At 44.5% G+C, this 12,306-nt stretch overlaps 1 protein-coding gene across 1 annotated transcript in view; it reads right to left on the reverse strand.

The window, feature by feature from the left end:
• Nucleotides 1-12,306, reverse strand: part of RERE (arginine-glutamic acid dipeptide repeats) — a 168,961-nt gene that overhangs the window by 142,506 nt on the left and 14,149 nt on the right. The window lies entirely within an intron of this gene.

Genomic DNA, 12,306 nt, shown 5'->3' on the forward strand with positions numbered 1-12,306 from the left:
GTGGCTTTTTCAGCAGCAACAATTTCTGCCTCCCACAGCTGCAGCCTGGGCATTTCCTCCCCTCCCTTGTATTAATAATGTGTTTATCCAGCCATAATTCCATTAGCTTTATGTAACAGGGACAATCTTCTCAGGTGTTTTGTTATTGTCTCACCCCAAAATTCACTCCCTGCAAATTCCAGTCTTGAGTGTGACACTGAAATTTGGGTGACACACAGGGACTGCCTGAAACAGAGCTCAACTGACACCTGGATCCTCAGCCAAACCCTCTCAAAACATCAAAGTCTCACTGACCAGGGCATTTTTTCCCCTCTCAAACACTCACATTAAATTATCCTAATACTTCTGAGTCTTCCTCTAAGAAAAAAATAATGAATTCCAAAATATATTTCATGTTTCTCAACTGTCTTACCCCTCCTGCACACTGAACACAGCAAACGCTATTTGCAGTCATGTCTGTAATTTGACATTAATTCCTTAATCTCCTTAAGGCAAGGCAAGCCTGTAGATCATTATGAGGTTATTTTGAGGAGCACATCTCGAGTGTTACATCAAGTGTATGTTTTATTAGGAAAATAAGTTAACTCCAGTTTTGTGTTTTGTCATTCACACACCTGACAAACAAATCAATCTGCTGTGGAGAGGAATGAGAGGACAGGCTGTGAACCATCAGGGCTGTGTAATCCTCTTTGGGGGGGCACAGAGTGAGACTGTGTGGCTTTCCCGGTGCCCCAGCAGGGCTGTGCCCTTCCCTGACCCCATTCCAGCAACAGAGCCAGGCCTGGCCAGGGCAGCAGCTGCCTCTGGGGTCCTGTGCCACCTGTGAGCACCCAAACAACTGCTGTCCTGTGTCCTGTGCCACCTGTGAGCACCCAAACAGCACCCAAAACTGCTGTCGTGTACCTGTGCCATCTGTGAGCACCAAAACTGCTGTCCTGTGTCCTGTGCCACCTGTGAGCACCCAAACAGCACCCAAAACTGCTGTCGTGTACCTGTGCCACCTGTGAGCACCCAAACTGCTGTCCTGTGTCCTGTGCCACCTGTGAGCACCAAAACTGCACCCAAAACTGCTGTCCTGTGTCCTGTGCCATCTGTGAGCACCCAAAACTGCTGCCCCCTCCTGTGTCCTGTCCCACCTGTGAGAACCCAAAACAGCACCCAAAACTGCTGTCCCCTCCTGTCCCCTGCTGTGTCCTGTCCCACCTGTGAGCACCAAAACAGCTCCTTCTGTCCCCTCCTGTGTCCTGAATCATCTGTGAGCACCTGGGCCAGTCTCCTGTCCCCTCCTGTGTTCTGTGCCACCTGTGAGCACCCAAAACAGCTCTCCTGTCCCCTCCCGTGTCCTGAATCATCTGTGAGCACCTGGGCCAGTCTCCTGTCCCACCTGTGAGTACCCAAAACAGCTCTCCTGTCCCATCCTGTGTCCTGCTGTCTCCTCTTGCGTCCTGCGCCACCTAAAACAGCTCTCCTGTCCCATCCTGTCCCCTGCTGTGTCCTGTGCCACCTGTGAGCACCTGGGCCAGCTCTCCTGTCCCCTCCTGTGTCCTGCTGTCCTGTCCTGTGTCCTGTCCCACCTGCAAGCACCCAAAACTGCTGTCCCCTCCCGTGTCCTGCTGTCCCCAACCCCTGGACCATCCCAGGAGGGCTCCCTGTGCAAGGCAGCAGCAGTTTGGTGCCAAAACCCCCCACTTTGGCCATCTCTGGGGTGCCAAACCTCACTGAGAGCCAACAGGGGCTTCACCAGGCCTTTCCAAAACATTGGAAATAAATCAAACCAATAAAAGGCCAGAGCAGCAGAGGGCAGTGAGTGCTCTGCCCCCAGCACACACCATCCTCCTCCTCCTCCTCCTGTACAAAGCTCCTCAGCCACACCAGTGCTCAAATCCAGCTCCAAAGCCAAGGGGTTTAGTTAAGCCAATAAAGATGAGCTTAAAACAGCTTTTAAAAAAATTACCTGGGCAGGGTCAGCTCCTGAACTAAGAGCACTGAGAGTGGCACTGCTGAAAGGAGGAGACCTAAAGCCACAGGGGAAGGGGCTGAGTGAAGAGACACAGCCTGGGCAAAGTTTGGATTGAACATTCCCAAGGAACTCCCAGAGAACTCCCTGGCTGGGAAAAGGTGGATAAAATCTGGATAAAATCTGGATAAAATGGATAAAATCCAATCTGTATGCAACAATCCAAAGCTGTGAGAACTGACATCACTTCCCTGAAGTTTACATTTTATAAGCATTTTCAAATTGTGTTTAAAGTTTCCAGAGCAAGATTGGCTCTGATGCAAATTTGAATATTTCACTTGTTCATACGATGGCTCCTAAAGCTGATTTTGTGAAAAACAGGATGTGAAAGAGCTACCAGCAAAGTATTTCTTACTAGTTTTACAATCACAAGGCATTTTGTAATTAAATTGCTAATGCTGCAGAACCTAGTTGTGGTCAAATCTCCATCTAATTACGTTCATCAATTAGCCTGTAATTGCATTTTGCTATTTTTAATTCCTAAGACTTCGCTGGGTATATTTGACAAACTGATATTCCCTGGATTTGGTTCCTGGGATGGAGTGGATAAAAATGCCAGACTACAAAAATGGTTTGGAATATCCTCATGTTCACAAATTGAGGTTTACCTGGAACTCAGAAATGGAACTCAGAAATGGGTGCTCACAGTGCACACAAGCTGAAAAGGGATTCAAACATTACCCTGCCACATTCTGCTTTCTAAATACTTCTGAATACAGAAGTGAGCTCCTGAAACTGGGTTTTTCTGCCTCTGAAAAGCTTCTACCCAAGTGATTACTGTCATTTTTGGAGGAGATAATCTACCAAAAATAAGAGAAATCCCGTTCTGAAGTTTTATTTCTGAGCTCATCTAGTGGGAAGAATTTCAGTGCCTTTTCCTCCAAAACACCAGCAGAAGGAACACAGAGTGAGGAACACTTTGCTTCAGGGTTTTGCCTGAAGCTTCAAGACACAAATTATAAAAAAACAAAGTATGAGCTGAATAGGAAACATTTTCTGTTGTCATAGAAAGCTGGAACCCAGAAACCAACCAGGCACTGATCATCAAAATCATCAAGCTCCTCTCTGCAGCACATAATTAAACAGATAACTTTTATTTCCAGCATCAAGACACAGCTGAGTCCACGAAAACAAGGAGCTCCGACTTTGCCAGACGTCCCCACAATGACATAAGGAAAGCAAGAGGGTTTTGTTGCTAAAAATAAAGCTGCAGATTATCCCAGGAGGAGTGATCTGCCGTTTCCCCACAAGAGTCATCAGCACTGTGGTACAAACCATAACCCCATGGCAGATTCAGCACGCTAAAGTTCCAAAAAAAAAAAATAAAAAATAAAAGAGCTTGTCAGGGAACAAAGTTTACAGGGATATTTATCCAAAGTTCCTTCCCCAAAGAGTCACGATTGCTGTTGAGATAGTGAACAGAAATTCACCCACAGAAATTCTGCTCTCCGTGATGAGCCAGCAGTAATCGTAACTGAGAAAAACTAATCCCGCTTTAAGAACTACTTTTTAATGAATTTCAGCTCTATGTGCCAATTCTGGTTAAGGACCCAATAACTTTGGTGTTGCAGCTGATTAAGATCCAACCGAGTTGGATTTGCTGCCATTTCCATTTCTCAGAATAAGATAAGATCCAGTGTGACCTAACGGCAGCAAACACAAGATTTTGATTTTTTTTTTTTTTTTTTTTTTTTCCACAGAAGAAATCTGAGTTATTACCCAAGGTAACAACCAAGTCAGCTGTGGTTGGAACCAAAACTGTCAGGCCTCACTTAGCACGCAGAGCTCTGCCTTTGCATATTTCTGTGTTTGTCTCACAGATAATTAAGTTTTGCAAACAAAAGCGGTCGCAGCTCTCGCCAACAGATTATCGTGTTTTATTATCGGGGATCGTTCTAAACCATCCATGGACCTACAGGAACTGCAAAAAAGGATTGCGGGGGGGGTTTTTTATTATATCAGGAGTGTTTGGAATGGCAGGATGGTGTTTGCATCAGCTGAGGTTGTGTAGACACCAAACACACCGTTAAATGCAGCAAGAATTCCTTTTAATAAACCGCCACAGGGAAAAAATAAATAAATAATAAATAATAAAAATTCAAGCTGAGGATATATTGATGGGTACCAAATCCTGTGTTTGGAATGGCAGGATGGTGTTTTCATCAGCTGAGGCTGTGTAGACACCAAACACACCGTTAAATGCAGCAAGAATTCCTTTTAATAAACCGCCATGGGAAAAAAAATAATAAATAAAAAAAAATTTCAAGCTGAGGACATATTGATGGGCACCAAATCCTGCAGGCATTATGCAGCTCACACAGGCTCGTGGATCAGTGTTATTGCAGCGAGCAGGAGCCGTCAAAGCCAATTACCCCGGGGAGAGGGGCCGGGGCTCCCGCAGCTGCCGGGGCCGGGCTGTCACAGCCCATTACTGCCCATGGTTTATTTATGTCCCGATACACCTGAGCAGCCAACAATAAAAGCCATTTCATCCAGGGGGATCACAAAAATAAAATAAAATAAAATAAAATTTAAAATGGCAACAGCTGGGATTTTTCAGCAGAGAGACAGAGACAGGGACACAGAAGGTTTGGGGACACAGAGGTGACACACCTGCCCCAGGTGTGCCCCTGTCCCAAATCCTGTCCCCAAACACTGACACACCCACAACTCCTTTTACACACAGGGACCACCTCCCACAATGGGTTTAAGGAATTAAATTTGCTGTGGAAGGAAATCAAGGGAGAAAACGCTGACACAAGTTGGAGATAAGCCCACAGAACATCTTTCCTCTGCAACTCCAGCTTTTATTTCAACTGCCCGACTCAGCTGACAGCAGAAAAAAAAGGTTATCTGCAGGGAAAATATAGAATTTTTTACGTTCTCCAAGCCTTGAGAACCTGCCTTGTACTTATCTGTCTTCATCTTACAATATACTACCTGCATTTTGAAGTTAAACAGATTTAAGTGGACTCAACATCAGATCCCAAAGAAAATATTGATTTTTTTTCTTTCCCCTACAGATATATATAAACCGTGTCTGGTTTTATTCACGGCAATTTCCATTACTCTGAGGGAAAAGGGCATTGTACAGAAGTGCTCAGAGTGAACAGGTCAGCCCTGAGCAGGTGAATATTTCAGGGGGGAAATTCCCATTTTAGCAGCACTACAGGAGGAGCTGTAGCAGCCACCCAGCTGGGACTTGGCACTTAAAGACAATTTTCTTCCATTATTTTGCTGCCTTAAGTTCCAAGTGCCAACATTTCCTTGTCCTCCCTGCTGGAGGATGTTTCATGACCCCATTCCCAAAGCCACCACAGAAAAATTGGGCAGATTTTGGTGATTCCACCCACCTGGAAAATGTCATTTCCACCTCACCTCTGACACAGCCAACAAGCCCCAACAATTTCCTTTTCTCAAGTACCAGATTTAAGCTGAATGTTAATCCCAAGTATTTTGTAAACTTGAAAAAAAAAAAAAAAAATCTATGGAGAAATGGGAAAAAAAAAAAAAAAAAAAAAAAGAAAACCTGAAGATACAGGAACTAAAAACCCCAAGACTACATTTACCACTTTAAAAGGTATCAAGACATGAGAGAATTTGGTATGGCCTTCCCTGGGAATGGAGTGCAAAGTGTGCAAATAAAATGGGTATTTCAGGCCTGAAATCAAAGCCTGAAAGGAATGGCTGTTGGGTGCCAGGCTGAGCTCTGGGTACTGGGATTCTCCCCTCCCTCTCACAGATCAGAAATGCAATATTCCTCAAAGGCTCGTTTTGTTCACAAGGCAGACACTGTGCAAGTACAGCTGCAGGATAAGGCTGCATTTTAACACAAAAAAAAAAAAAAATACACTCCCTGTGTAGAGTTTTGTGTGCACTTTGATACATTTTTTAAAATAATCTGTCCTGTAGGTATTCAAAGGAATTACACGGGTATCTGCCAATAAATTTCGTCTTTATTCTTTTCTCTCCAAATGCACGCCTTTGAATTGAATCTGACTGTGCCACCATCACCCACTGTATTTATGTGTGTGATGCTGCAAACATATTTAATCAAGGCAAAAATTACCCAGCAGAGTGCCTGAGCTTCCCCAAGCCCCCTAGAGAATCCATTTGCTTTCCATTTTAATACCTGACAGGGACACCCCACCCTTCAGGAAAAAAAAAAAAAAATAAAATAAAAATCAGGAATGTGGCAGATCTAACAGAATATTTCACAATGGAGTTGCACAGTGTATGCACTCAATCGCTCCATTTCCCAGAAGATTCATTACAGTTACATTAGAAAGTCAAATCAGGCAATTCTGCAGTCTGGTGAAAGCTAGCATATGAAAGCAGGTTAATACAAAAGAATTTCATTTTAAATAGAGGACATTTAGGACTTTTAAAAGCAACATTATGATAAAAATTTCAGGGTGTTTATTCTGGCTTCAGAGCACGCTTTTCAAGTCTTGTTTCAATGACGTAGCTGATTTTCTAAGGAGAGAGGGAGGGGGTGTTGGGGATCTCTGAGCTTTGCCATCTTAATTACCCTCTGCTCCCACACAGGCCTCGTGTTCAGGACAGATTTTTTCCCCTCTCAGCAGCCAGGGCAGGGCTGAGAGAGCAACTCTGAGCAGCAAAAATGAGTGTATCACTCACTGGGCTGAGAACTCACTGCCACATCCCAGGGGGGGCTGCACCCCAGGCAGAGGTGCCATTAAACACAAGATCCCAGGCAGGGGAAACTGCCTCTGTTGTGAAAAAAGCAGGAATTATATCTAATTATTACCATTTAGAGCCTTGCCTCCACCTCGGCGAGTAAAATGCAAACAGTGAATGTAATTACTCACTAAACTAATAATGTAAGACCTGATTGACAGGATGGAAGAAGAAAAAAAAAGAATAAAAAAATGGGTTGAAAGCAGTTTTAACCCGAGTGTAAGCTCAGCTGAATGAAGATAAAGCAATTTTAGAGCAATTCTTTAATACAAGGGAGACACCTCCAAAGACAGAGCCCCCAGCAACATCAAACCCCCAGAACACAGAGAGCTTGTCACATCCCAGCTCTGGCAGCATTAATGATGAACTTCATGCACCCCTGCCTATGTTTAATTTAATACAAAACCAAATGCAGTCAAAACATCTGGTGCATTATTGATGGTTCCCGTGACAAATGAGATTTGACATTTTTCGCAGGAACTCATTGGATATTCCACTGACACCTCGCAGGGAAAGTGTTTTCTGATTTTACATCTCCTTGGAAAACACACACAGTGTGTGGACATTGAACTGGTGCTTTTTTGACCCCGGTGTTTTAAAGGAATTGACTTGCACAGCTAATTATCAATATTGAAAATTTAAGCAGCACACACCACGTTATCATTTTACCCTCTGATAACCCAAATCTGCTCCTGAAACCTGAAAGAATTTTTGTGTTGTCCCATTTGAAGGGCAGAGATCTCAAAGGGGGAACAGAGGATGGTGCCCAGGGATCCTGAGGTGACCCTGTGCAGCCCCAGCAGGTTCCCTGCAGCATTTTCTGTGTCTGCAGGAGATAATTCAGGAACAAACGCACTGCAGGGCCAAAGCAAGAACTGCCTCCCTTTCATTTCTCACATCTCGACTCGAGAGCTGCACAAAAAGTTATTAAAATTAATGCAAACTATCATAACTCTGTCTTTTTATTACTGGTAATATTCCTTCTAAAATATTAGTCTCCTTGGCTGAACCAGCATGTCTTTTTGAAAATTGTCTTTGAAGATCAGAAACTCCTTAGCATAAAAAGTGAAACATGCAATCATGTTAATTTGACAAGGTAAAAGGGGGAGAAAAAAAAAAAAATCACTTCAGCTTAGTATTTCTGAAAGTCAGGCTATTCTTTCATTTAAAAGGAAAAAAAAGAAAAACATTTTTCTTTCCTGGTCCCCACTCCAGTAACAGAAGTGAGGATGTAACAAAGGCTTTTTTTGGCCCTCCAAAAGTGTTTTAAAAACAAAACAAGTTTCAAACCTGGCAAGTGGCCACAGTGAGCATCGCCCATCTTACATGAAATTACTAAATTTGACTAAATTGCTGAAGCTCAAACAACCCTGGAAATCCAGTGAGAGTGCTCATCTCTCCTTGTTTGCATAACCAGCACCACAGCTATGTACAAATATATATATTTTTTATATATATATGTAAGGAAGAGGCAAGAGCTGCAGCACATGTGATGTATAAACAAGAAATTCCAACTGGAATTTCCTCCTTCCCAAGTTCAAGTGCCAAAACACCAAATCATCCAGTTACTTTATCAAAAACAAACTCAGAGCATCCCCACATCCCCAGGTTTTGTATCATAAACCCCACAACCCAAGAACTTCCTGAGCTGGCAGGAGCCATCAGGATTTCCCAAAATCCAAGTGCAGCTTGTGGTAACACTTTGTGAATGTTGAATTCTCAAATGATTTGTTCCTCTCATGTGCTGTGAGCAGGAAAGGCTGAGAACAGCCCATCCCTCAGTGCTGGCAGTGTGAGTAATCCCTGTTCCCGTCCCTGTTCCCAAACAGACACTCAGGGACACCTCTGCAGTCAGAAATGGGCTCTGGATTGCAGAACAGCATGTTCAGGGCCTGAGCAGCACCCTGAGGATCACAGCCTGCTCAGAGCCACCCCCAGGGAGGAGATAAATGCCAACATCCAGGGATGACAGCGATGCTGGCAGATAATCCTGTTTCTCTGAGGTTGTAATTGCAGAGGTTTTCCCTGGGAAAGCAGGAATTCTCCCTCTCCACACGGGCTCAGCTCCCCCCAGGACAGACCTCCAGGTTTTCCAGGCACACAAATCCACCCACACAGGAGTGTAAACACACAAATCCATTCTAAGCACACAAATCCATTCTGGGGGAGCTCTGGCTGCTGCCTCAAACACCCAACCCCGACAAAACACCATTTCCAGGAGTGCAGAGTAACCTCCTTTTCATAATTGCTCACTCCATTTTTTAAAAAGCACGTTCCTCTCCCTTACAGTTACAGAATGATTTCAAAAGCATGAACCCATTAGACATTTGCCTCAGTCTGCCCTCAACAATAGCCTGGAGAGATAAAACTCTCATTTGTTTCCACAGAGCCCTATTGATTGTGCTGTCACAGAATATGACTGTTCTCTCCTCACGCTGCTTTTCAGAACATTCTGCCGGTGGAGCTGCACTTTTTATTGCCTTTGCCTTGTCTCCCACAGCAGCTCTGGAGCTCTGGCTCCTCACAGCACCACCTTTCTCCATCCCAGCAGAGCTTTTAGCAGGGATAAATGCACTTCACACAGCCCAGCAGGCAGGAGCTGTTGGGAACACCCAAACTCTCTGCTCCAAACTCTTCCAGCAGGAATATCCAGGAGAAGGTGGAGAGGAACCACCTGCCTTGCAGGAATTATCGCGGTTCTTTAGGAAAAACAAGGACAAGAGGGATCATTTCTGGCAGCGCTGTTGTCTCCAGGCTGATCCTGGGCTGTCACTGCAAAGCTGCCACGTTTTATTAGGAGCAGGGGAATATCGACTTGCCTCCCGTCCCTGGAATGTCAATGATGTGATCCTGCAATCACAATTTCCATTTCCTGGGTAGGGAAAAAAAAAAAAATAAAGCAAGGCACTGCAATGTAAAGAAACTGAAAAAAAGGATGAAAGGGTTTATCTTGTTGATATTTGGGTCAGCACAGACCAGTCCTGCAACATCTGACTTCATTTCCTCCACAATAAGGACTAAATAAAGACAGAAGAATTCAGCACACCAAGTGTTTTACAGAGCTTACAGCAGGACCAAGAAACATTTTCAGGGATCCTGATCCAACTCCAGTTTCAAGGCTGCAGCCACCTTTAGCTGACTAAAATGACTCTATTAACTGTGGGGAAATTTCCCTTCTCTGGCAGCAGGGAAAGATCCCCCAGTGAATCTGTGTCAGAACCACAATTAGCTCATGGATGTTGAGATGTTTGGGGATGGACCGAGCCCAGTCCAAGGGAGCTGCTCAGCCTCAGAGGCCACCAGTGACACAGAGAGAACTGTCCCTGAGCTGTCACCCTGCCAGGCAGCTCCTTGTCCCACTGAACTCAGTGTTCCCACTGCTGGTAGAATATTCCAACAGCCTCATAAATAAATCTCCTCTTCACCTCCTCATTTTCCTAATCCCCAGCAGTGCAGGAACTTTCCCCAGCATCCTGAGCAGTTTCAGGGGATGTAACTCCCACTTGAGAGCTCAAACAAGCATCAGATTGCTGCGTGGTTTTCATAGCAGCCCCTGGAATCCCTGGGCTCCTCACATCTGTCTTTCATTTGTGATATAATCACACGTTTCTTTTCCATTTTATACTTTAATTTCATGTGCTGTTTGCTTCATCTGGGGTCTGATCTTGCTGCAGCCAAGGGACATTGTGCTCCTCCTTACTCATATAAATGTGGGGCTCACAAAGTCCTGCTCATCAACACTTTCATATATTTATAGAAGAGAATTGCTCATACATCCTTTCCCCCTAAACTACAAACAAAATCTTAATACTTCACAAAAATCTAGTGGGAAAAAACGACAGAAACTCGACCAGCTCTTCCTATAAACACTTAAAAAAACAACTGCAAAAGCTTTAAGTGTACTGGGAGGTGAAGGGGGCAGAAAAGGGGCATCAATATTTAATCCACTGCTAAAAGTGCAGCATCAAAGCTGCATCAGGGTGGCATAACATTGCAGCTGGTTCCATTTTCGTGTTCTTACATTAAGAAACCAGCTTTTCCTTTTGCATTATGTATTAAATAGTACATATTTTAGAATCTCAGAAAATCATCTCTAAGCCCTTTGCTAAGCCTTTATAATTGAAAAAATGGCATTTAGCGTTTTACCAGCTAGACATGCACGAAATGCTAAATTCAAGGACAGAGCTAATGTTAATTTCTCAATAGTCTCCTGTGATCTACAGACCTTCTCAAACTCACCACATCTGCAAAACAGAGCCATCAATGGAGAGCACATCCTAACTTAAAGCACACTTGCATTCTTCACGTTTGAGCAAAGGAAGTTCAGGCTTTCTGTGCACACAGATTCCTTTCCTGAGAAAAATTGCCACCATGTGGTGACTGGGCTGTACACTGGATACTACCCTGGATATTCTGCCTGGCTGGAGGAGCACTAAAAAACCAAGTTCTGAATATTCTGCCTGCCTGGAGGAGCACTAAGAACCAAGTTCTGAATATTCTGCCTGCCTGGAGGAGCACTAAGAAACCCAGGAGTTACATTTCCAAACACAGGGATGCACTTCTCACAAGCCTGGCCGTGAAAATCTGGGTTTGCAGGTTGCTCCAGACAGGAGTTGTGTTTTTCCCAGTTCCAAGGAGCAGCCTGGAAATGCTCAGAGCTTTTCAGTTTTCAGCAGTCCCCAACACCAGGCAGGGGCACAGGCTGGCAGTGCCTCACCCCAGCACCAACAGCAATTGGACATATTGGTAACACAATACATTTTTGGCAACAGAAGGACAATTAACATCAGAATCCTTATTCATCTTGAGCATCCCACTCTGGAGAGAGCTGGGCACCAGCCTGTGGCAGGGCTGGGGCTGGTGTGGAGCTGGGATTGGAGCTGCTGCTCCTGTCCCCACCACACTCACCCCAAAAAGTACAGGACAACTCCTTGCTGAAAAGGAAAGGGGAAAATATATATATATATATATATTTATATATTTTTTTTTTTTTTTTTTTACATCACATCCAGAGAGAATGGTGCAACACATTCCTGCAGTACCACTGAAGGCACTAAAACTGAGTTTACTCATTAACACACTGCACACAACACAAAAAATCACCCCACAGATCACCTTTCAAAGCGATAACTCAGATTTCCACAGCGGAATCTCGCCACCTCACTTTGCCCTGTTAGTTTTAACTCCCCGGGTGTAAAGCACAGCCCAGGCTGCCTGCCATGCATTATGAAGGGGTGGCAGATGTTTATTCCCACTGTAGCAGCATTGTGGGGCAGCACACAGGACCGTTCATCCTGCCCCCAGCGAGGCCAGGCGCTCCCTGCTCCGGGATGGATCCGGCACCACAAAGAGGCTCATTCAGGCACAGCACAAGTGGCTAAAGGGTTTTGATAACGCCAGAGACACCCTCTGTATTCCCCATCCCTGCCCCGACCTATTTCACAGTTCATTCTGAACAGATTTGGATGTATAAAATCATCCTAAAGGCTGCGTTTTAAAGGCATTATCGCCCTAAGCGCAGGATCCCTCCAACACCTCTCCTATATATTGATTAAATGACCGACACAGCGAGGATTTACAAGTCCACT

Source organism: Zosterops lateralis, assembly GCF_965231275.1.
Source record: "Zosterops lateralis genome assembly, chromosome: 22".
NCBI classification, from domain to species: domain Eukaryota; kingdom Metazoa; phylum Chordata; class Aves; order Passeriformes; family Zosteropidae; genus Zosterops; species Zosterops lateralis.